The sequence below is a fragment of the Phyllobates terribilis genome, unplaced genomic scaffold (genome assembly GCF_046119375.1).
Source record: "Phyllobates terribilis strain yellow unplaced genomic scaffold, ASM4611937v1 Scaffold_40__1_contigs__length_11209783, whole genome shotgun sequence".
In the NCBI taxonomy this organism is placed as follows: Eukaryota; Metazoa; Chordata; class Amphibia; order Anura; family Dendrobatidae; genus Phyllobates; species Phyllobates terribilis.
The window spans coordinates 8,062,155-8,085,595 of record NW_027362800.1 but is presented as its reverse complement, the minus strand read 5'-3'; the positions used below and the strand labels follow the sequence as shown (position 1 = coordinate 8,085,595).

The window sequence follows — 23,441 nt, the reverse complement described above, 5'->3', positions numbered from 1 at the left end:
AATTGACCTTTCAGTATATTGTTGCACACACACCATCTATTTAGCAAATGCCCTTGTTATCAACAGCAGCCTTTTAAACTCACCTGAGCTAACAGGTATGTGAGCTGGTTACTCTGCTGCGCTTAAAATTTCTTTTTTGGTTTGCTACAATGCCTTTTCTGAAACGTTGTCTCCCTCTGCTGGAACACTGACTTCTTTCATTTAATGCCTGCAGACTATAAAAGAGAAACCAAACCAAAAAGTTTGGTTGATTAGTCTGTGGCATTCTTTTAAACTGTTGCTTATGGCGGTCTCTGTGAGCTTCTCAGTGACATTCAGCCATCCAGGTATCCCGCCTGCAGTAGACGGAATGTGGCAATGGAACGCTGGCTGCGCGTGTCATAATAGGCTCTGAGCCTTTATATACCTGCGCACAGCAGCAGCCACCTTCAGTCTGCTGCTGGACAGCCAGCAGCAGCAGCAGCAGGAGAGGTAATTAATCAGCAACCCTCCTGCTAAGGGTAGACAGCTGCTCGTTCCACCCCCCCCCGCCTTAATTGGTTCTCCTCCCTTCCAACGGTGTTGAGGCGGGTGGGAACAGCCGGGGGTTGAGGGTACTGTGCTAAAAGAGGTGGAGTTATGCAGATCTAAAACGCGTGGATTGCAGCAGCAGCAAGCCGAAAAGTGCAGGCATGTGAGGGATCTAGAGGTTGACAGCATGTCTTCTTAACGGGAGTCCAGGTGGCCATCTCCACAAATGGACTTTTCAGAATCCTTGGGTGGCACCGTAGTCGGAAACCAATTCTGGTTATCGCTTCTCGGCCTTTTGGCTAAGATCAAGTGTAGTATCTGTTCTTATCAGTTTAATATCTGATACGTCCCCTATCTGGGGACCATATATTAAATGGATTTTTAGAACAGGGAGATGGAAAAAGAGCTTGCTCTGTCCACTCCACGCATTGACCTGGTATTGCAGTATCTCCAGGACCGGTGCACCCCTTCTTTAATGCAGTTTCTAAAATCAGAAAGAATTGAATTCAATGCTTTTTGTTCATTTTGCTTGTTTGTCGGATTTTGGGATGGACTCTTTGGCTTTGCTTTTCTTCTCCTCATTGGATTTTTCATGTTAAAAGTTGCAGAAGCCAGATGACAAGCTCATTTTGGTTCAACTTCAGCAACTGTGCATTGCATTGCCATGTAATGTAATGTAATGCAATGCTATCTATCTAGCTCTCCCTCTATACTTCCTTTTGGATAAACAGACATATTAGGCAAGCATTTTGGAGCTTTCACCTAAATAACTACAGGTGGTGAGATAAGCTGCACAATATAATTGACCTTTCAGTATATTGTTGCACACACACCATCTATTTAGCAAATGCCCTTGTTATCAACAGCAGCCTTTTAAACTCACCTGAGCTAACAGGTATGTGAGCTGGTTACTCTGCTGCGCTTAAAATTTCTTTTTTGGTTTGCTACAATGCCTTTTCTGAAACGTTGTCTCCCTCTGCTGGAACACTGACTTCTTTCATTTAATGCCTGCAGACTATAAAAGAGAAACCAACCCAAAAAGTTTGGTTGATTAGTCTGTGGCATTCTTTTAAACTGTTGCTTATGGCGGTCTCTGTGAGCTTCTCAGTGACATTCAGCCATCCAGGTATCCCGCCTGCAGTAGACGGAATGTGGCAATGGAACGCTGGCTGCGCGTGTCATAATAGGCTCTGAGCCTTTATATACCTGCGCACAGCAGCAGCCACCTTCAGTCTGCTGCTGGACAGCCAGCAGCAGCAGCAGCAGGAGAGGTAATTAATCAGCAACCCTCCTGCTAAGGGTAGACAGCTGCTCGTTCCACCCCCCCCCCGCCTTAATTTGTTCTCCTCCCTTCCAACGGTGTTGAGGCGGGTGGGAACAGCCAGGGGTTGAGGGTACTGTGCTAAAAGAGGTGGAGTTATGCAGATCTAAAACGCGTGGATTGCAGCAGCAGCAAGCCGAAAAGTGCAGGCATGTGAGGGATCTAGAGGTTGACAGCATGTCTTCTTAACGGGAGTCCAGGTGGCCATCTCCACAAATGGACTTTTCAGAATCCTTGGGTGGCACCGTAGTCGGAAACCAATTCTGGTTATCGCTTCTCGGCCTTTTGGCTAAGATCAAGTGTAGTATCTGTTCTTATCAGTTTAATATCTGATACGTCCCCTATCTGGGGACCATATATTAAATGGATTTTTAGAACAGGGAGATGGAAAAAGAGCTTGCTCTGTCCACTCCACGCATTGACCTGGTATTGCAGTATCTCCAGGACCGGTGCACCCCTTCTTTAATGCAGTTTCTAAAATCAGAAAGAATTGAATTCAATGCTTTTTGTTCATTTTGCTTGTTTGTCGGATTTTGGGATGGACTCTTTGGCTTTGCTTTTCTTCTCCTCATTGGATTTTTCATGTTAAAAGTTGCAGAAGCCAGATGACAAGCTCATTTTGGTTCAACTTCAGCAACTGTGCATTGCATTGCCATGTAATGTAATGTAATGCAATGCTATCTATCTAGCTCTCCCTCTATACTTCCTTTTGGATAAACAGACATATTAGGCAAGCATTTTGGAGCTTTCACCTAAATAACTACAGGTGGTGAGATAAGCTGCACAATATAATTGACCTTTCAGTATATTGTTGCACACACACCATCTATTTAGCAAATGCCCTTGTTATCAACAGCAGCCTTTTAAACTCACCTGAGCTAACAGGTATGTGAGCTGGTTACTCTGCTGCGCTTAAAATTTCTTTTTTGGTTTGCTACAATGCCTTTTCTGAAACGTTGTCTCCCTCTGCTGGAACACTGACTTCTTTCATTTAATGCCTGCAGACTATAAAAGAGAAACCAACCCAAAAAGTTTGGTTGATTAGTCTGTGGCATTCTTTTAAACTGTTGCTTATGGCGGTCTCTGTGAGCTTCTCAGTGACATTCAGCCATCCAGGTATCCCGCCTGCAGTAGACGGAATGTGGCAATGGAACGCTGGCTGCGCGTGTCATAATAGGCTCTGAGCCTTTATATACCTGCGCACAGCAGCAGCCACCTTCAGTCTGCTGTTGGACAGCCAGCAGCAGCAGCAGCAGGAGAGGTAATTAATCAGCAACCCTCCTGCTAAGGGTAGACAGCTGCTCGTTCCACCCCCCCCCCCGCCTTAATTGGTTCTCCTCCCTTCCAACGGTGTTGAGGCGGGTGGGAACAGCCGGGGGTTGAGGGTACTGTGCTAAAAGAGGTGGAGTTATGCAGATCTAAAACGCGTGGATTGCAGCAGCAGCAAGCCGAAAAGTGCAGGCATGTGAGGGATCTAGAGGTTGACAGCATGTCTTCTTAACGGGAGTCCAGGTGGCCATCTCCACAAATGGACTTTTCAGAATCCTTGGGTGGCACCGTAGTCGGAAACCAATTCTGGTTATCGCTTCTCGGCCTTTTGGCTAAGATCAAGTGTAGTATCTGTTCTTATCAGTTTAATATCTGATACGTCCCCTATCTGGGGACCATATATTAAATGGATTTTTAGAACAGGGAGATGGAAAATGAGCTTGCTCTGTCCACTCCACGCATTGACCTGGTATTGCAGTATCTCCAGGACCGGTGCACCCCTTCTTTAATGCAGTTTCTAAAATCAGAAAGAATTGAATTCAATGCTTTTTGTTCATTTTGCTTGTTTGTCGGATTTTGGGATGGACTCTTTGGCTTTGCTTTTCTTCTCCTCATTGGATTTTTCATGTTAAAAGTTGCAGAAGCCAGATGACAAGCTCATTTTGGTTCAACTTCAGCAACTGTGCATTGCATTGCCATGTAATGTAATGTAATGCAATGCTATCTATCTAGCTCTCCCTCTATACTTCCTTTTGGATAAACAGACATATTAGGCAAGCATTTTGGAGCTTTCACCTAAATAACTACAGGTGGTGAGATAAGCTGCACAATATAATTGACCTTTCAGTATATTGTTGCACACACACCATCTATTTAGCAAATGCCCTTGTTATCAACAGCAGCCTTTTAAACTCACCTGAGCTAACAGGTATGTGAGCTGGTTACTCTGCTGCGCTTAAAATTTCTTTTTTGGTTTGCTACAATGCCTTTTCTGAAACGTTGTCTCCCTCTGCTGGAACACTGACTTCTTTCATTTAATGCCTGCAGACTATAAAAGAGAAACCAACCCAAAAAGTTTGGTTGATTAGTCTGTGGCATTCTTTTAAACTGTTGCTTATGGCGGTCTCTGTGAGCTTCTCAGTGACATTCAGCCATCCAGGTATCCCGCCTGCAGTAGACGGAATGTGGCAATGGAACGCTGGCTGCGCGTGTCATAATAGGCTCTGAGCCTTTATATACCTGCGCACAGCAGCAGCCACCTTCAGTCTGCTGCTGGACAGCCAGCAGCAGCAGCAGCAGGAGAGGTAATTAATCAGCAACCCTCCTGCTAAGGGTAGACAGCTGCTCGTTCCACCCCCCCCCCCCGCCTTAATTGGTTCTCCTCCCTTCCAACGGTGTTGAGGCGGGTGGGAACAGCCGGGGGTTGAGGGTACTGTGCTAAAAGAGGTGGAGTTATGCAGATCTAAAACGCGTGGATTGCAGCAGCAGCAAGCCGAAAAGTGCAGGCATGTGAGGGATCTAGAGGTTGACAGCATGTCTTCTTAACGGGAGTCCAGGTGGCCATCTCCACAAATGGACTTTTCAGAATCCTTGGGTGGCACCGTAGTCGGAAACCAATTCTGGTTATCGCTTCTCGGCCTTTTGGCTAAGATCAAGTGTAGTATCTGTTCTTATCAGTTTAATATCTGATACGTCCCCTATCTGGGGACCATATATTAAATGGATTTTTAGAACAGGGAGATGGAAAAAGAGCTTGCTCTGTCCACTCCACGCATTGACCTGGTATTGCAGTATCTCCAGGACCGGTGCAGCCCTTCTTTAATGCAGTTTCTAAAATCAGAAAGAATTGAATTCAATGCTTTTTGTTCATTTTGCTTGTTTGTCGGATTTTGGGATGGATTCTTTGGCTTTGCTTTTCTTCTCCTCATTGGATTTTTCATGTTAAAAGTTGCAGAAGCCAGATGACAAGCTCATTTTGGTTCAACTTCAGCAACTGTGCATTGCATTGCCATGTAATGTAATGTAATGCAATGCTATCTATCTAGCTCTCCCTCTATACTTCCTTTTGGATAAACAGACATATTAGGCAAGCATTTTGGAGCTTTCACCTAAATAACTACAGGTGGTGAGATAAGCTGCACAATATAATTGACCTTTCAGTATATTGTTGCACACACACCATCTATTTAGCAAATGCCCTTGTTATCAACAGCAGCCTTTTAAACTCACCTGAGCTAACAGGTATGTGAGCTGGTTACTCTGCTGCGCTTAAAATTTCTTTTTTGGTTTGCTACAATGCCTTTTCTGAAACGTTGTCTCCCTCTGCTGGAACACTGACTTCTTTCATTTAATGCCTGCAGACTATAAAAGAGAAACCAACCCAAAAAGTTTGGTTGATTAGTCTGTGGCATTCTTTTAAACTGTTGCTTATGGCGGTCTCTGTGAGCTTCTCAGTGACATTCAGCCATCCAGGTATCCCGCCTGCAGTAGACGGAATGTGGCAATGGAACGCTGGCTGCGCGTGTCATAATAGGCTCTGAGCCTTTATATACCTGCGCACAGCAGCAGCCACCTTCAGTCTGCTGCTGGACAGCCAGCAGCAGCAGCAGCAGGAGAGGTAATTAATCAGCAACCCTCCTGCTAAGGGTAGACAGCTGCTCGTTCCACCCCCCCCCTGCCTTAATTGGTTCTCCTCCCTTCCAACGGTGTTGAGGCGGGTGGGAACAGCCGGGGGTTGAGGGTACTGTGCTAAAAGAGGTGGAGTTATGCAGATCTAAAACGCGTGGATTGCAGCAGCAGCAAGCCGAAAAGTGCAGGCATGTGAGGGATCTAGAGGTTGACAGCATGTCTTCTTAACGGGAGTCCAGGTGGCCATCTCCACAAATGGACTTTTCAGAATCCTTGGGTGGCACCGTAGTCGGAAACCAATTCTGGTTATCGCTTCTCGGCCTTTTGGCTAAGATCAAGTGTAGTATCTGTTCTTATCAGTTTAATATCTGATACGTCCCCTATCTGGGGACCATATATTAAATGGATTTTTAGAACAGGGAGATGGAAAAAGAGCTTGCTCTGTCCACTCCACGCATTGACCTGGTATTGCAGTATCTCCAGGACCGGTGCACCCCTTCTTTAATGCAGTTTCTAAAATCAGAAAGAATTGAATTCAATGCTTTTTGTTCATTTTGCTTGTTTGTCGGATTTTGGGATGGACTCTTTGGCTTTGCTTTTCTTCTCCTCATTGGATTTTTCATGTTAAAAGTTGCAGAAGCCAGATGACAAGCTCATTTTGGTTCAACTTCAGCAACTGTGCATTGCATTGCCATGTAATGTAATGTAATGCAATGCTATCTATCTAGCTCTCCCTCTATACTTCCTTTTGGATAAACAGACATATTAGGCAAGCATTTTGGAGCTTTCACCTAAATAACTACAGGTGGTGAGATAAGCTGCACAATATAATTGACCTTTCAGTATATTGTTGCACACACACCATCTATTTAGCAAATGCCCTTGTTATCAACAGCAGCCTTTTAAACTCACCTGAGCTAACAGGTATGTGAGCTGGTTACTCTGCTGCGCTTAAAATTTCTTTTTTGGTTTGCTACAATGCCTTTTCTGAAACGTTGTCTCCCTCTGCTGGAACACTGACTTCTTTCATTTAATGCCTGCAGACTATAAAATATAAATCAACCCAAAAAGTTTGGTTGATTAGTCTGTGGCATTCTTTTAAACTGTTGCTTATGGCGGTCTCTGTGAGCTTCTCAGTGACATTCAGCCATCCAGGTATCCTGCCTGCAGTAGACGGAATGTGGCAATGGAACGCTGGCTGCGCGTGTCATAATAGGCTCTGAGCCTTTATATACCTGCGCACAGCAGCAGCCACCTTCAGTCTGCTGCTGGACAGCCAGCAGCAGCAGCAGCAGGAGAGGTAATTAATCAGCAACCCTCCTGCTAAGGGTAGACAGCTGCTCGTTCCACCCCCCCCCCGCCTTAATTGGTTCTCCTCCCTTCCAACGGTGTTGAGGCGGGTGGGAACAGCCGGGGGTTGAGGGTACTGTGCTAAAAGAGGTGGAGTTATGCAGATCTAAAACGCGTGGATTGCAGCAGCAGCAAGCCGAAAAGTGCAGGCATGTGAGGGATCTAGAGGTTGACAGCATGTCTTCTTAACGGGAGTCCAGGTGGCCATCTCCACAAATGGACTTTTCAGAATCCTTGGGTGGCACCGTAGTCGGAAACCAATTCTGGTTATCGCTTCTCGGCCTTTTGGCTAAGATCAAGTGTAGTATCTGTTCTTATCAGTTTAATATCTGATACGTCCCCTATCTGGGGACCATATATTAAATGGATTTTTAGAACAGGGAGATGGAAAAAGAGCTTGCTCTGTCCACTCCACGCATTGACCTGGTATTGCAGTATCTCCAGGACCGGTGCACCCCTTCTTTAATGCAGTTTCTAAAATCAGAAAGAATTGAATTCAATGCTTTTTGTTCATTTTGCTTGTTTGTCGGATTTTGGGATGGACTCTTTGGCTTTGCTTTTCTTCTCCTCATTGGATTTTTCATGTTAAAAGTTGCAGAAGCCAGATGACAAGCTCATTTTGGTTCAACTTCAGCAACTGTGCATTGCATTGCCATGTAATGTAATGTAATGCAATGCTATCTATCTAGCTCTCCCTCTATACTTCCTTTTGGATAAACAGACATATTAGGCAAGCATTTTGGAGCTTTCACCTAAATAACTACAGGTGGTGAGATAAGCTGCACAATATAATTGACCTTTCAGTATATTGTTGCACACACACCATCTATTTAGCAAATGCCCTTGTTATCAACAGCAGCCTTTTAAACTCACCTGAGCTAACAGGTATGTGAGCTGGTTACTCTGCTGCGCTTAAAATTTCTTTTTTGGTTTGCTACAATGCCTTTTCTGAAACGTTGTCTCCCTCTGCTGGAACACTGACTTCTTTCATTTAATGCCTGCAGACTATAAAAGAGAAACCAACCCAAAAAGTTTGGTTGATTAGTCTGTGGCATTCTTTTAAACTGTTGCTTATGGCGGTCTCTGTGAGCTTCTCAGTGACATTCAGCCATCCAGGTATCCCGCCTGCAGTAGACGGAATGTGGCAATGGAACGCTGGCTGCGCGTGTCATAATAGGCTCTGAGCCTTTATATACCTGCGCACAGCAGCAGCCACCTTCAGTCTGCTGCTGGACAGCCAGCAGCAGCAGCAGCAGGAGAGGTAATTAATCAGCAACCCTCCTGCTAAGGGTAGACAGCTGCTCGTTCCACCCCCCCCCCCCGCCTTAATTGGTTCTCCTCCCTTCCAACGGTGTTGAGGCGGGTGGGAAGAGCCGGGGGTTGAGGGTACTGTGCTAAAAGAGGTGGAGTTATGCAGATCTAAAACGCGTGGATTGCAGCAGCAGCAAGCCGAAAAGTGCAGGCATGTGAGGGATCTAGAGGTTGACAGCATGTCTTCTTAACGGGAGTCCAGGTGGCCATCTCCACAAATGGACTTTTCAGAATCCTTGGGTGGCACCGTAGTCGGAAACCAATTCTGGTTATCGCTTCTCGGCCTTTTGGCTAAGATCAAGTGTAGTATCTGTTCTTATCAGTTTAATATCTGATACGTCCCCTATCTGGGGACCATATATTAAATGGATTTTTAGAACAGGGAGATGGAAAATGAGCTTGCTCTGTCCACTCCACGCATTGACCTGGTATTGCAGTATCTCCAGGACCGGTGCACCCCTTCTTTAATGCAGTTTCTAAAATCAGAAAGAATTGAATTCAATGCTTTTTGTTCATTTTGCTTGTTTGTCGGATTTTGGGATGGACTCTTTGGCTTTGCTTTTCTTCTCCTCATTGGATTTTTCATGTTAAAAGTTGCAGAAGCCAGATGACAAGCTCATTTTGGTTCAACTTCAGCAACTGTGCATTGCATTGCCATGTAATGTAATGTAATGCAATGCTATCTATCTAGCTCTCCCTCTATACTTCCTTTTGGATAAACAGACATATTAGGCAAGCATTTTGGAGCTTTCACCTAAATAACTACAGGTGGTGAGATAAGCTGCACAATATAATTGACCTTTCAGTATATTGTTGCACACACACCATCTATTTAGCAAATGCCCTTGTTATCAACAGCAGCCTTTTAAACTCACCTGAGCTAACAGGTATGTGAGCTGGTTACTCTGCTGCGCTTAAAATTTCTTTTTTGGTTTGCTACAATGCCTTTTCTGAAACGTTGTCTCCCTCTGCTGGAACACTGACTTCTTTCATTTAATGCCTGCAGACTATAAAAGAGAAACCAACCCAAAAAGTTTGGTTGATTAGTCTGTGGCATTCTTTTAAACTGTTGCTTATGGCGGTCTCTGTGAGCTTCTCAGTGACATTCAGCCATCCAGGTATCCCGCCTGCAGTAGACGGAATGTGGCAATGGAACGCTGGCTGCGCGTGTCATAATAGGCTCTGAGCCTTTATATACCTGCACACAGCAGCAGCCACCTTCAGTCTGCTGCTGGACAGCCAGCAGCAGCAGCAGCAGGAGAGGTAATTAATCAGCAACCCTCCTGCTAAGGGTAGACAGCTGCTCGTTCCACCCCCCCCCCCGCCTTAATTGGTTCTCCTCCCTTCCAACGGTGTTGAGGCGGGTGGGAACAGCCGGGGGTTGAGGGTACTGTGCTAAAAGAGGTGGAGTTATGCAGATCTAAAACGCGTGGATTGCAGCAGCAGCAAGCCGAAAAGTGCAGGCATGTGAGGGATCTAGAGGTTGACAGCATGTCTTCTTAACGGGAGTCCAGGTGGCCATCTCCACAAATGGACTTTTCAGAATCCTTGGGTGGCACCGTAGTTGGAAACCAATTCTGGTTATCTCTTCTCGGCCTTTTGGCTAAGATCAAGTGTAGTATCTGTTCTTATCAGTTTAATATCTGATACGTCCCCTATCTGGGGACCATATATTAAATGGATTTTTAGAACAGGGAGATGGAAAAAGAGCTTGCTCTGTCCACTCCACGCATTGACCTGGTATTGCAGTATCTCCAGGACCGGTGCACCCCTTCTTTAATGCAGTTTCTAAAATCAGAAAGAATTGAATTCAATGCTTTTTGTTCATTTTGCTTGTTTGTCGGATTTTGGGATGGACTCTTTGGCTTTGCTTTTCTTCTCCTCATTGGATTTTTCATGTTAAAAGTTGCAGAAGCCAGATGTCAAGCTCATTTTGGTTCAACTTCAGCAACTGTGCATTGCATTGCCATGTAATGTAATGTAATGCAATGCTATCTATCTAGCTCTCCCTCTATACTTCCTTTTGGATAAACAGACATATTAGGCAAGCATTTTGGAGCTTTCACCTAAATAACTACAGGTGGTGAGATAAGCTGCACAATATAATTGACCTTTCAGTATATTGTTGCACACACACCATCTATTTAGCAAATGCCCTTGTTATCAACAGCAGCCTTTTAAACTCACCTGAGCTAACAGGTATGTGAGCTGGTTACTCTGCTGCGCTTAAAATTTCTTTTTTGGTTTGCTACAATGCCTTTTCTGAAACGTTGTCTCCCTCTGCTGGAACACTGACTTCTTTCATTTAATGCCTGCAGACTATAAAAGAGAAACCAACCCAAAAAGTTTGGTTGATTAGTCTGTGGCATTCTTTTAAACTGTTGCTTATGGCGGTCTCTGTGAGCTTCTCAGTGACATTCAGCCATCCAGGTATCCCGCCTGCAGTAGACGGAATGTGGCAATGGAACGCTGGCTGCGCGTGTCATAATAGGCTCTGAGCCTTTATATACCTGCGCACAGCAGCAGCCACCTTCAGTCTGCTGCTGGACAGCCAGCAGCAGCAGCAGCAGGAGAGGTAATTAATCAGCAACCCTCCTGCTAAGGGTAGACAGCTGCTCGTTCCACCCCCCCCCCGCCTTAATTGGTTCTCCTCCCTTCCAACGGTGTTGAGGCGGGTGGGAACAGCCGGGGGTTGAGGGTACTGTGCTAAAAGAGGTGGAGTTATGCAGATCTAAAACGCGTGGATTGCAGCAGCAGCAAGCCGAAAAGTGCAGGCATGTGAGGGATCTAGAGGTTGACAGCATGTCTTCTTAACGGGAGTCCAGGTGGCCATCTCCACAAATGGACTTTTCAGAATCCTTGGGTGGCACCGTAGTCGGAAACCAATTCTGGTTATCGCTTCTCGGCCTTTTGGCTAAGATCAAGTGTAGTATCTGTTCTTATCAGTTTAATATCTGATACGTCCCCTATCTGGGGACCATATATTAAATGGATTTTTAGAACAGGGAGATGGAAAAAGAGCTTGCTCTGTCCACTCCACGCATTGACCTGGTATTGCAGTATCTCCAGGACCGGTGCACCCCTTCTTTAATGCAGTTTCTAAAATCAGAAAGAATTGAATTCAATGCTTTTTGTTCATTTTGCTTGTTTGTCGGATTTTGGGATGGACTCTTTGGCTTTGCTTTTCTTCTCCTCATTGGATTTTTCATGTTAAAAGTTGCAGAAGCCAGATGACAAGCTCATTTTGGTTCAACTTCAGCAACTGTGCATTGCATTGCCATGTAATGTAATGTAATGCAATGCTATCTATCTAGCTCTCCCTCTATACTTCCTTTTGGATAAACAGACATATTAGGCAAGCATTTTGGAGCTTTCACCTAAATAACTACAGGTGGTGAGATAAGCTGCACAATATAATTGACCTTTCAGTATATTGTTGCACACACACCATCTATTTAGCAAATGCCCTTGTTATCAACAGCAGCCTTTTAAACTCACCTGAGCTAACAGGTATGTGAGCTGGTTACTCTGCTGCGCTTAAAATTTCTTTTTTGGTTTGCTACAATGCCTTTTCTGAAACGTTGTCTCCCTCTGCTGGAACACTGACTTCTTCCATTTAATGCCTGCAGACTATAAAAGAGAAACCAACCCAAAAAGTTTGGTTGATTAGTCTGTGGCATTCTTTTAAACTGTTGCTTATGGCGGTCTCTGTGAGCTTCTCAGTGACATTCAGCCATCCAGGTATCCCGCCTGCAGTAGACGGAATGTGGCAATGGAACGCTGGCTGCGCGTGTCATAATAAGCTCTGAGCCTTTATATACCTGCGCACAGCAGCAGCCACCTTCAGTCTGCTGCTGGACAGCCAGCAGCAGCAGCAGGAGAGGTAATTAATCAGCAACCCTCCTGCTAAGGGTAGACAGCTGCTCGTTCCACCCCCCCCCCGCCTTAATTGGTTCTCCTCCCTTCCAACGGTGTTGAGGCGGGTGGGAACAGCCGGGGGTTGAGGGTACTGTGCTAAAAGAGGTGGAGTTATGCAGATCTAAAACGCGTGGATTGCAGCAGCAGCAAGCCGAAAAGTGCAGGCATGTGAGGGATCTAGAGGTTGACAGCATGTCTTCTTAACGGGAGTCCAGGTGGCCATCTCCACAAATGGACTTTTCAGAATCCTTGGGTGGCACCGTAGTCGGAAACCAATTCTGGTTATCGCTTCCCGGCCTTTTGGCTAAGATCAAGTGTAGTATCTGTTCTTATCAGTTTAATATCTGATACGTCCCCTATCTGGGGACCATATATTAAATGGATTTTTAGAACAGGGAGATGGAAAAAGAGCTTGCTCTGTCCACTCCACGCATTGACCTGGTATTGCAGTATCTCCAGGACCGGTGCACCCCTTCTTTAATGCAGTTTCTAAAATCAGAAAGAATTGAATTCAATGCTTTTTGTTCATTTTGCTTGTTTGTCGGATTTTGGGATGGACTCTTTGGCTTTGCTTTTCTTCTCCTCATTGGATTTTTCATGTTAAAAGTTGCAGAAGCCAGATGACAAGCTCATTTTGGTTCAACTTCAGCAACTGTGCATTGCATTGCCATGTAATGTAATGTAATGCAATGCTATCTATCTAGCTCTCCCTCTATACTTCCTTTTGGATAAACAGACATATTAGGCAAGCATTTTGGAGCTTTCACCTAAATAACTACAGGTGGTGAGATAAGCTGCACAATATAATTGACCTTTCAGTATATTGTTGCACACACACCATCTATTTAGCAAATGCCCTTGTTATCAACAGCAGCCTTTTAAACTCACCTGAGCTAACAGGTATGTGAGCTGGTTACTCTGCTGCGCTTAAAATTTCTTTTTTGGTTTGCTACAATGCCTTTTCTGAAACGTTGTCTCCCTCTGCTGGAACACTGACTTCTTTCATTTAATGCCTGCAGACTATAAAAGAGAAACCAACCCAAAAAGTTTGGTTGATTAGTCTGTGGCATTCTTTTAAACTGTTGCTTATGGCGGTCTCTGTGAGCTTCTCAGTGACATTCAGCCATCCAGGTATCCCGCCTGCAGTAGACGGAATGTGGCAATGGAACGCTGGCTGCGCGTGTCATAATAGGCTCTGAGCCTTTATATACCTGCGCACAGCAGCAGCCACCTTCAGTCTGCTGCTGGACAGCCAGCAGCAGCAGCAGCAGGAGAGGTAATTAATCAGCAACCCTCCTGCTAAGGGTAGACAGCTGCTCGTTCCACCCCCCCCCCCGCCTTAATTGGTTCTCCTCCCTTCCAACGGTGTTGAGGCGGGTGGGAACAGCCGGGGGTTGAGGGTACTGTGCTAAAAGAGGTGGAGTTATGCAGATCTAAAACGCGTGGATTGCAGCAGCAGCAAGCCGAAAAGTGCAGGCATGTGAGGGATCTAGAGGTTGACAGCATGTCTTCTTAACGGGAGTCCAGGTGGCCATCTCCACAAATGGACTTTTCAGAATCCTTGGGTGGCACCGTAGTTGGAAACCAATTCTGGTTATCGCTTCTCGGCCTTTTGGCTAAGATCAAGTGTAGTATCTGTTCTTATCAGTTTAATATCTGATACGTCCCCTATCTGGGGACCATATATTAAATGGATTTTTAGAACAGGGAGATGGAAAAAGAGCTTGCTCTGTCCACTCCACGCATTGACCTGGTATTGCAGTATCTCCAGGACCGGTGCACCCCTTCTTTAATGCAGTTTCTAAAATCAGAAAGAATTGAATTCAATGCTTTTTGTTCATTTTGCTTGTTTGTCGGATTTTGGGATGGACTCTTTGGCTTTGCTTTTCTTCTCCTCATTGGATTTTTCATGTTAAAAGTTGCAGAAGCCAGATGTCAAGCTCATTTTGGTTCAACTTCAGCAACTGTGCATTGCATTGCCATGTAATGTAATGTAATGCAATGCTATCTATCTAGCTCTCCCTCTATACTTCCTTTTGGATAAACAGACATATTAGGCAAGCATTTTGGAGCTTTCACCTAAATAACTACAGGTGGTGAGATAAGCTGCACAATATAATTGACCTTTCAGTATATTGTTGCACACACACCATCTATTTAGCAAATGCCCTTGTTATCAACAGCAGCCTTTTAAACTCACCTGAGCTAACAGGTATGTGAGCTGGTTACTCTGCTGCGCTTAAAATTTCTTTTTTGGTTTGCTACAATGCCTTTTCTGAAACGTTGTCTCCCTCTGCTGGAACACTGACTTCTTTCATTTAATGCCTGCAGACTATAAAAGAGAAACCAACCCAAAAAGTTTGGTTGATTAGTCTGTGGCATTCTTTTAAACTGTTGCTTATGGCGGTCTCTGTGAGCTTCTCAGTGACATTCAGCCATCCAGGTATCCCGCCTGCAGTAGACGGAATGTGGCAATGGAACGCTGGCTGCGCGTGTCATAATAGGCTCTGAGCCTTTATATACCTGCGCACAGCAGCAGCCACCTTCAGTCTGCTGCTGGACAGCCAGCAGCAGCAGCAGCAGGAGAGGTAATTAATCAGCAACCCTCCTGCTAAGGGTAGACAGCTGCTCGTTCCACCCCCCCCCGCCTTAATTGGTTCTCCTCCCTTCCAACGGTGTTGAGGCGGGTGGGAACAGCCGGGGGTTGAGGGTACTGTGCTAAAAGAGGTGGAGTTATGCAGATCTAAAACGCGTGGATTGCAGCAGCAGCAAGCCGAAAAGTGCAGGCATGTGAGGGATCTAGAGGTTGACAGCATGTCTTCTTAACGGGAGTCCAGGTGGCCATCTCCACAAATGGACTTTTCAGAATCCTTGGGTGGCACCGTAGTCGGAAACCAATTCTGGTTATCGCTTCTCGGCCTTTTGGCTAAGATCAAGTGTAGTATCTGTTCTTATCAGTTTAATATCTGATACGTCCCCTATCTGGGGACCATATATTAAATGGATTTTTAGAACAGGGAGATGGAAAAAGAGCTTGCTCTGTCCACTCCACGCATTGACCTGGTATTGCAGTATCTCCAGGACCGGTGCACCCCTTCTTTAATGCAGTTTCTAAAATCAGAAAGAATTGAATTCAATGCTTTTTGTTCATTTTGCTTGTTTGTCGGATTTTGGGATGGACTCTTTGGCTTTGCTTTTCTTCTCCTCATTGGATTTTTCATGTTAAAAGTTGCAGAAGCCAGATGACAAGCTCATTTTGGTTCAACTTCAGCAACTGTGCATTGCATTGCCATGTAATGTAATGTAATGCAATGCTATCTATCTAGCTCTCCCTCTATACTTCCTTTTGGATAAACAGACATATTAGGCAAGCATTTTGGAGCTTTCACCTAAATAACTACAGGTGGTGAGATAAGCTGCACAATATAATTGACCTTTCAGTATATTGTTGCACACACACCATCTATTTAGCAAATGCCCTTGTTATCAACAGCAGCCTTTTAAACTCACCTGAGCTAACAGGTATGTGAGCTGGTTACTCTGCTGCGCTTAAAATTTCTTTTTTGGTTTGCTACAATGCCTTTTCTGAAACGTTGTCTCCCTCTGCTGGAACACTGACTTCTTCCATTTAATGCCTGCAGACTATAAAAGAGAAACCAACCCAAAAAGTTTGGTTGATTAGTCTGTGGCATTCTTTTAAACTGTTGCTTATGGCGGTCTCTGTGAGCTTCTCAGTGACATTCAGCCATCCAGGTATCCCGCCTGCAGTAGACGGAATGTGGCAATGGAACGCTGGCTGCGCGTGTCATAATAAGCTCTGAGCCTTTATATACCTGCGCACAGCAGCAGCCACCTTCAGTCTGCTGCTGGACAGCCAGCAGCAGCAGCAGGAGAGGTAATTAATCAGCAACCCTCCTGCTAAGGGTAGACAGCTGCTCGTTCCACCCCCCCCCCGCCTTAATTGGTTCTCCTCCCTTCCAACGGTGTTGAGGCGGGTGGGAACAGCCGGGGGTTGAGGGTACTGTGCTAAAAGAGGTGGAGTTATGCAGATCTAAAACGCGTGGATTGCAGCAGCAGCAAGCCGAAAAGTGCAGGCATGTGAGGGATCTAGAGGTTGACAGCATGTCTTCTTAACGGGAGTCCAGGTGGCCATCTCCACAAATGGACTTTTCAGAATCCTTGGGTGGCACCGTAGTCGGAAACCAATTCTGGTTATCGCTTCCCGTCCTTTTGGCTAAGATCAAGTGTAGTATCTGTTCTTATCAGTTTAATATCTGATACGTCCCCTATCTGGGGACCATATATTAAATGGATTTTTAGAACAGGGAGATGGAAAAAGAGCTTGCTCTGTCCACTCCACGCATTGACCTGGTATTGCAGTATCTCCAGGACCGGTGCACCCCTTCTTTAATGCAGTTTCTAAAATCAGAAAGAATTGAATTCAATGCTTTTTGTTCATTTTGCTTGTTTGTCGGATTTTGGGATGGACTCTTTGGCTTTGCTTTTCTTCTCCTCATTGGATTTTTCATGTTAAAAGTTGCAGAAGCCAGATGACAAGCTCATTTTGGTTCAACTTCAGCAACTGTGCATTGCATTGCCATGTAATGTAATGTAATGCAATGCTATCTATCTAGCTCTCCCTCTATACTTCCTTTTGGATAAACAGACATATTAGGCAAGCATTTTGGAGCTTTCACCTAAATAACTACAGGTGGTGAGATAAGCTGCACAATATAATTGACCTTTCAGTATATTGTTGCACACACACCATCTATTTAGCAAATGCCCTTGTTATCAACAGCAGCCTTTTAAACTCACCTGAGCTAACAGGTATGTGAGCTGGTTACTCTGCTGCGCTTAAAATTTCTTTTTTGGTTTGCTACAATGCCTTTTCTGAAACGTTGTCTCCCTCTGCTGGAACACTGACTTCTTTCATTTAATGCCTGCAGACTATAAAAGAGAAACCAACCCAAAAAGTTTGGTTGATTAGTCTGTGGCATTCTTTTAAACTGTTGCTTATGGCGGTCTCTGTGAGCTTCTCAGTGACATTCAGCCATCCAGGTATCCCGCCTGCAGTAGACGGAATGTGGCAATGGAACGCTGGCTGCGCGTGTCATAATAGGCTCTGAGCCTTTATATACCTGCGCACAGCAGCAGCCACCTTCAGTCTGCTGCTGGACAGCCAGCAGCAGCAGCAGCAGGAGAGGTAATTAATCAGCAACCCTCCTGCTAAGGGTAGACAGCTGCTCGTTCCACCCCCCCCCGCCTTAATTGGTTCTCCTCCCTTCCAACGGTGTTGAGGCGGGTGGGAACAGCCGGGGGTTGAGGGTACTGTGCTAAAAGAGGTGGAGTTATGCAGATCTAAAACGCGTGGATTGCAGCAGCAGCAAGCCGAAAAGTGCAGGCATGTGAGGGATCTAGAGGTTGACAGCATGTCTTCTTAACGGGAGTCCAGGTGGCCATCTCCACAAATGGACTTTTCAGAATCCTTGGGTGGCACCGTAGTCGGAAACCAATTCTGGTTATCGCTTCTCGGCCTTTTGGCTAAGATCAAGTGTAGTATCTGTTCTTATCAGTTTAATATCTGATACGTCCCCTATCTGGGGACCATATATTAAATGGATTTTTAGAACAGGGAGATGGAAAAAGAGCTTGCTCTGTCCACTCCACGCATTGACCTGGTATTGCAGTATCTCCAGGACCGGTGCACCCCTTCTTTAATGCAGTTTCTAAAATCAGAAAGAATTGAATTCAATGCTTTTTGTTCATTTTGCTTGTTTGTCGGATTTTGGGATGGACTCTTTGGCTTTGCTTTTCTTCTCCTCATTGGATTTTTCATGTTAAAAGTTGCAGAAGCCAGATGACAAGCTCATTTTGGTTCAACTTCAGCAACTGTGCATTGCATTGCCATGTAATGTAATGTAATGCAATGCTATCTATCTAGCTCTCCCTCTATACTTCCTTTTGGATAAACAGACATATTAGGCAAGCATTTTGGAGCTTTCACCTAAATAACTACAGGTGGTGAGATAAGCTGCACAATATAATTGACCTTTCAGTATATTGTTGCACACACACCATCTATTTAGCAAATGCCCTTGTTATCAACAGCAGCCTTTTAAACTCACCTGAGCTAACAGGTATGTGAGCTGGTTACTCTGCTGCGCTTAAAATTTATTTTTTTTTGGTTTGCTACAATGCCTTTTCTGAAACGTTGTCTCCCTCTGCTGGAACACTGACTTCTTTCATTTAATGCCTGCAGACTATAAAAGAGAAACCAACCCAAAAAGTTTGGTTGATTAGTCTGTGGCATTCTTTTAAACTGTTGCTTATGGCGGTCTCTGTGAGCTTCTCAGTGACATTCAGCCATCCAGGTATCCCGCCTGCAGTAGACGGAATGTGGCAATGGAACGCTGGCTGCGCGTGTCATAATAGGCTCTGAGCCTTTATATACCTGCGCACAGCAGCAGCCACCTTCAGTCTGCTGCTGGACAGCCAGCAGCAGCAGCAGCAGGAGAGGTAATTAATCAGCAACCCTCCTGCTAAGGGTAGACAGCTGCTCGTTCCACCCCCCCCCCGCCTTAATTGGTTCTCCTCCCTTCCAACGGTGTTGAGGCGGGTGGGAACAGCCGGGGGTTGAGGGTACTGTGCTAAAAGAGGTGGAGTTATGCAGATCTAAAACGCGTGGATTGCAGCAGCAGCAAGCCGAAAAGTGCAGGCATGTGAGGGATCTAGAGGTTGACAGCATGTCTTCTTAACGGGAGTCCAGGTGGCCATCTCCACAAATGGACTTTTCAGAATCCTTGGGTGGCACCGTAGTCGGAAACCAATTCTGGTTATCGCTTCTCGGCCTTTTGGCTAAGATCAAGTGTAGTATCTGTTCTTATCAGTTTAATATCTGATACGTCCCCTATCTGGGGACCATATATTAAATGGATTTTTAGAACAGGGAGATGGAAAAAGAGCTTGCTCTGTCCACTCCACGCATTGACCTGGTATTGCAGTATCTCCAGGACCGGTGCACCCCTTCTTTAATGCAGTTTCTAAAATCAGAAAGAATTGAATTCAATGCTTTTTGTTCATTTTGCTTGTTTGTCGGATTTTGGGATGGACTCTTTGGCTTTGCTTTTCTTCTCCTCATTGGATTTTTCATGTTAAAAGTTGCAGAAGCCAGATGACAAGCTCATTTTGGTTCAACTTCAGCAACTGTGCATTGCATTGCCATGTAATGTAATGTAATGCAATGCTATCTATCTAGCTCTCCCTCTATACTTCCTTTTGGATAAACAGACATATTAGGCAAGCATTTTGGAGCTTTCACCTAAATAACTACAGGTGGTGAGATAAGCTGCACAATATAATTGACCTTTCAGTATATTGTTGCACACACACCATCTATTTAGCAAATGCCCTTGTTATCAACAGCAGCCTTTTAAACTCACCTGAGCTAACAGGTATGTGAGCTGGTTACTCTGCTGCGCTTAAAATTTCTTTTTTGGTTTGCTACAATGCCTTTTCTGAAACGTTGTCTCCCTCTGCTGGAACACTGACTTCTTTCATTTAATGCCTGCAGACTATAAAAGAGAAACCAACCCAAAAAGTTTGGTTGATTAGTCTGTGGCATTCTTTTAAACTGTTGCTTATGGCGGTCTCTGTGAGCTTCTCAGTGACATTCAGCCATCCAGGTATCCCGCCTGCAGTAGACGGAATGTGGCAATGGAACGCTGGCTGCGCGTGTCATAATAGGCTCTGAGCCTTTATATACCTGCGCACAGCAGCAGCCACCTTCAGTCTGCTGCTGGACAGCCAGCAGCAGCAGCAGCAGGAGAGGTAATTAATCAGCAACCCTCCTGCTAAGGGTAGACAGCTGCTCGTTCTACCCCCCCCCCGCCTTAATTGGTTCTCCTCCCTTCCAACGGTGTTGAGGCGGGTGGGAACAGCCGGGGGTTGAGGGTACTGTGCTAAAAGAGGTGGAGTTATGCAGATCTAAAACGCGTGGATTGCAGCAGCAGCAAGCCGAAAAGTGCAGGCATGTGAGGGATCTAGAGGTTGACAGCATGTCTTCTTAACGGGAGTCCAGGTGGCCATCTCCACAAATGGACTTTTCAGAATCCTTGGGTGGCACCGTAGTCGGAAACCAATTCTGGTTATCGCTTCTCGGCCTTTTGGCTAAGATCAAGTGTAGTATCTGTTCTTATCAGTTTAATATCTGATACGTCCCCTATCTGGGGACCATATATTAAATGGATTTTTAGAACAGGGAGATGGAAAAAGAGCTTGCTCTGTCCACTCCACGCATTGACCTGGTATTGCAGTATCTCCAGGACCGGTGCACCCCTTCTTTAATGCAGTTTCTAAAATCAGAAAGAATTGAATTCAATGCTTTTTGTTCATTTTGCTTGTTTGTCGGATTTTGGGATGGACTCTTTGGCTTTGCTTTTCTTCTCCTCATTGGATTTTTCATGTTAAAAGTTGCAGAAGCCAGATGACAAGCTCATTTTGGTTCAACTTCAGCAACTGTGCATTGCATTGCCATGTAATGTAATGTAATGCAATGCTATCTATCTAGCTCTCCCTCTATACTTCCTTTTGGATAAACAGACATATTAGGCAAGCATTTTGGAGCTTTCACCTAAATAACTACAGGTGGTGAGATAAGCTGCACAATATAATTGACCTTTCAGTATATTGTTGCACACACACCATCTATTTAGCAAATGCCCTTGTTATCAACAGCAGCCTTTTAAACTCACCTGAGCTAACAGGTATGTGAGCTGGTTACTCTGCTGCGCTTAAAATTTCTTTTTTGGTTTGCTACAATGCCTTTTCTGAAACGTTGTCTCCCTCTGCTGGAACACTGACTTCTTTCATTTAATGCCTGCAGACTATAAAAGAGAAACCAACCCAAAAAGTTTGGTTGATTAGTCTGTGGCATTCTTTTAAACTGTTGCTTATGGCGGTCTCTGTGAGCTTCTCAGTGACATTCAGCCATCCAGGTATCCCGCCTGCAGTAGACGGAATGTGGCAATGGAACGCTGGCTGCGCGTGTCATAATAGGCTCTGAGCCTTTATATACCTGCGCACAGCAGCAGCCACCTTCAGTCTGCTGCTGGACAGCCAGCAGCAGCAGCAGCAGCAGGAGAGGTAATTAATCAGCAACCCTCCTGCTAAGGGTAGACAGCTGCTCGTTCCACCCCCCCCCCGCCTTAATTGGTTCTCCTCCCTTCCAACGGTGTTGAGGCGGGTGGGAACAGCCGGGGGTTGAGGGTACTGTGCTAAAAGAGGTGGAGTTATGCAGATCTAAAACGCGTGGATTGCAGCAGCAGCAAGCCGAAAAGTGCAGGCATGTGAGGGATCTAGAGGTTGACAGCATGTCTTCTTAACGGGAGTCCAGGTGGCCATCTCCACAAATGGACTTTTCAGAATCCTTGGGTGGCACCGTAGTCGGAAACCAATTCTGGTTATCGCTTCTCGGCCTTTTGGCTAAGATCAAGTGTAGTATCTGTTCTTATCAGTTTAATATCTGATACGTCCCCTATCTGGGGACCATATATTAAATGGATTTTTAGAACAGGGAGATGGAAAAAGAGCTTGCTCTGTCCACTCCACGCATTGACCTGGTATTGCAGTATCTCCAGGACCGGTGCACCCCTTCTTTAATGCAGTTTCTAAAATCAGAAAGAATTGAATTCAATGCTTTTTGTTCATTTTGCTTGTTTGTCGGATTTTGGGATGGACTCTTTGGCTTTGCTTTTCTTCTCCTCATTGGATTTTTCATGTTAAAAGTTGCAGAAGCCAGATGACAAGCTCATTTTGGTTCAACTTCAGCAACTGTGCATTGCATTGCCATGTAATGTAATGTAATGCAATGCTATCTATCTAGCTCTCCCTCTATACTTCCTTTTGGATAAACAGACATATTAGGCAAGCATTTTGGAGCTTTCACCTAAATAACTACAGGTGGTGAGATAAGCTGCACAATATAATTGACCTTTCAGTATATTGTTGCACACACACCATCTATTTAGCAAATGCCCTTGTTATCAACAGCAGCCTTTTAAACTCACCTGAGCTAACAGGTATGTGAGCTGGTTACTCTGCTGCGCTTAAAATTTCTTTTTTGGTTTGCTACAATGCCTTTTCTGAAACGTTGTCTCCCTCTGCTGGAACACTGACTTCTTTCATTTAATGCCTGCAGACTATAAAAGAGAAACCAACCCAAAAAGTTTGGTTGATTAGTCTGTGGCATTCTTTTAAACTGTTGCTTATGGCGGTCTCTGTGAGCTTCTCAGTGACATTCAGCCATCCAGGTATCCCGCCTGCAGTAGACGGAATGTGGCAATGGAACGCTGGCTGCGCGTGTCATAATAGGCTCTGAGCCTTTATATACCTGCGCACAGCAGCAGCCACCTTCAGTCTGCTGCTGGACAGCCAGCAGCAGCAGCAGGAGAGGTAATTAATCAGCAACCCTCCTGCTAAGGGTAGACAGCTGCTCGTTCCACCCCCCCCCCCGCCTTAATTGGTTCTCCTCCCTTCCAACGGTGTTGAGGCGGGTGGGAACAGCCGGGGGTTGAGGGTACTGTGCTAAAAGAGGTGGAGTTATGCAGATCTAAAACGCGTGGATTGCAGCAGCAGCAAGCCGAAAAGTGCAGGCATGTGAGGGATCTAGAGGTTGACAGCATGTCTTCTTAACGGGAGTCCAGGTGGCCATCTCCACAAATGGACTTTTCAGAATCCTTGGGTGGCACCGTAGTCGGAAACCAATTCTGGTTATCGCTTCTCGGCCTTTTGGCTAAGATCAAGTGTAGTATCTTTCGAAAAGGCGGTTTTGGATGTTGGCCGCCCTAGTAGATTGATACATTATGCACACTGGGGTTTAGGCGCTTGTTAGTACGCCAGGTGGCTAATATAGTCATCTGGTGGAAAGCATGGCCCCCCAGGATCGACGCCATTGGGCCGGGGAAGATCGAAAGCCCGAAGTGTGAAGTGCCCCAGGAGTGGTGACCCTGGGGTGCCTTAACTCACTGGGATTGGGAACCCCACTTGAGTTTATGGCACATTTGCACAAGCACTTCAAATTTTCTTTCTTCGCACACACCCTTATTCCGGGCCTTCTGGCCTTAGGATGGGGAAT

General features: G+C 45.3%; 17 non-coding genes and 1 pseudogene across 17 annotated transcripts; all 18 read left to right on the top strand.

Annotated features, from left to right (window-relative positions):
- The first annotated feature begins 789 nt into the window (after positions 1–789).
- On the top strand, positions 790–980 carry LOC141189459 (U2 spliceosomal RNA). The gene has a single exon (XR_012263518.1). It is a non-coding gene; the product is annotated as a U2 spliceosomal RNA (small nuclear RNA).
- Positions 981–2,100: 1,120 nt separating this feature from the next.
- LOC141189458 (U2 spliceosomal RNA) lies at positions 2,101–2,291 on the top strand. The gene has a single exon (XR_012263517.1). It is a non-coding gene; the product is annotated as a U2 spliceosomal RNA (small nuclear RNA).
- Positions 2,292–3,412: 1,121 nt separating this feature from the next.
- On the top strand, positions 3,413–3,603 carry LOC141184354 (U2 spliceosomal RNA). Its single transcript, XR_012259117.1, has one exon. It is a non-coding gene; the product is annotated as a U2 spliceosomal RNA (small nuclear RNA).
- A 1,122-nt stretch (positions 3,604–4,725) lies between these two features.
- On the top strand, positions 4,726–4,916 carry LOC141184212 (U2 spliceosomal RNA). Its single transcript, XR_012258989.1, has one exon. It is a non-coding gene; the product is annotated as a U2 spliceosomal RNA (small nuclear RNA).
- Positions 4,917–6,036: 1,120 nt separating this feature from the next.
- LOC141189457 (U2 spliceosomal RNA) lies at positions 6,037–6,227 on the top strand. The gene has a single exon (XR_012263516.1). It is a non-coding gene; the product is annotated as a U2 spliceosomal RNA (small nuclear RNA).
- A 1,120-nt stretch (positions 6,228–7,347) lies between these two features.
- On the top strand, positions 7,348–7,538 carry LOC141189456 (U2 spliceosomal RNA). The gene has a single exon (XR_012263515.1). It is a non-coding gene; the product is annotated as a U2 spliceosomal RNA (small nuclear RNA).
- Positions 7,539–8,660: 1,122 nt separating this feature from the next.
- On the top strand, positions 8,661–8,851 carry LOC141184353 (U2 spliceosomal RNA). Its single transcript, XR_012259116.1, has one exon. It is a non-coding gene; the product is annotated as a U2 spliceosomal RNA (small nuclear RNA).
- A 1,121-nt stretch (positions 8,852–9,972) lies between these two features.
- On the top strand, positions 9,973–10,163 carry LOC141191245 (U2 spliceosomal RNA). Its single transcript, XR_012265243.1, has one exon. It is a non-coding gene; the product is annotated as a U2 spliceosomal RNA (small nuclear RNA).
- Positions 10,164–11,283: 1,120 nt separating this feature from the next.
- Positions 11,284–11,474, top strand: LOC141189455 (U2 spliceosomal RNA). Its single transcript, XR_012263514.1, has one exon. It is a non-coding gene; the product is annotated as a U2 spliceosomal RNA (small nuclear RNA).
- Positions 11,475–12,591: 1,117 nt separating this feature from the next.
- LOC141185021 (U2 spliceosomal RNA) lies at positions 12,592–12,782 on the top strand. The gene has a single exon (XR_012259722.1). It is a non-coding gene; the product is annotated as a U2 spliceosomal RNA (small nuclear RNA).
- A 1,121-nt stretch (positions 12,783–13,903) lies between these two features.
- LOC141189454 (U2 spliceosomal RNA) lies at positions 13,904–14,094 on the top strand. Its single transcript, XR_012263513.1, has one exon. It is a non-coding gene; the product is annotated as a U2 spliceosomal RNA (small nuclear RNA).
- Positions 14,095–15,213: 1,119 nt separating this feature from the next.
- On the top strand, positions 15,214–15,404 carry LOC141189453 (U2 spliceosomal RNA). The gene has a single exon (XR_012263512.1). It is a non-coding gene; the product is annotated as a U2 spliceosomal RNA (small nuclear RNA).
- Positions 15,405–16,521: 1,117 nt separating this feature from the next.
- On the top strand, positions 16,522–16,712 carry LOC141185588 (U2 spliceosomal RNA). Its single transcript, XR_012260236.1, has one exon. It is a non-coding gene; the product is annotated as a U2 spliceosomal RNA (small nuclear RNA).
- A 1,119-nt stretch (positions 16,713–17,831) lies between these two features.
- On the top strand, positions 17,832–18,022 carry LOC141189452 (U2 spliceosomal RNA). Its single transcript, XR_012263511.1, has one exon. It is a non-coding gene; the product is annotated as a U2 spliceosomal RNA (small nuclear RNA).
- A 1,123-nt stretch (positions 18,023–19,145) lies between these two features.
- LOC141189450 (U2 spliceosomal RNA) lies at positions 19,146–19,336 on the top strand. The gene has a single exon (XR_012263509.1). It is a non-coding gene; the product is annotated as a U2 spliceosomal RNA (small nuclear RNA).
- A 1,120-nt stretch (positions 19,337–20,456) lies between these two features.
- On the top strand, positions 20,457–20,647 carry LOC141189449 (U2 spliceosomal RNA). The gene has a single exon (XR_012263508.1). It is a non-coding gene; the product is annotated as a U2 spliceosomal RNA (small nuclear RNA).
- A 1,123-nt stretch (positions 20,648–21,770) lies between these two features.
- LOC141189448 (U2 spliceosomal RNA) lies at positions 21,771–21,961 on the top strand. The gene has a single exon (XR_012263507.1). It is a non-coding gene; the product is annotated as a U2 spliceosomal RNA (small nuclear RNA).
- Positions 21,962–23,079: 1,118 nt separating this feature from the next.
- Positions 23,080–23,171, top strand: LOC141186248 (U2 spliceosomal RNA; annotated as a pseudogene).
- Positions 23,172–23,441: the final 270 nt, after the last annotated feature.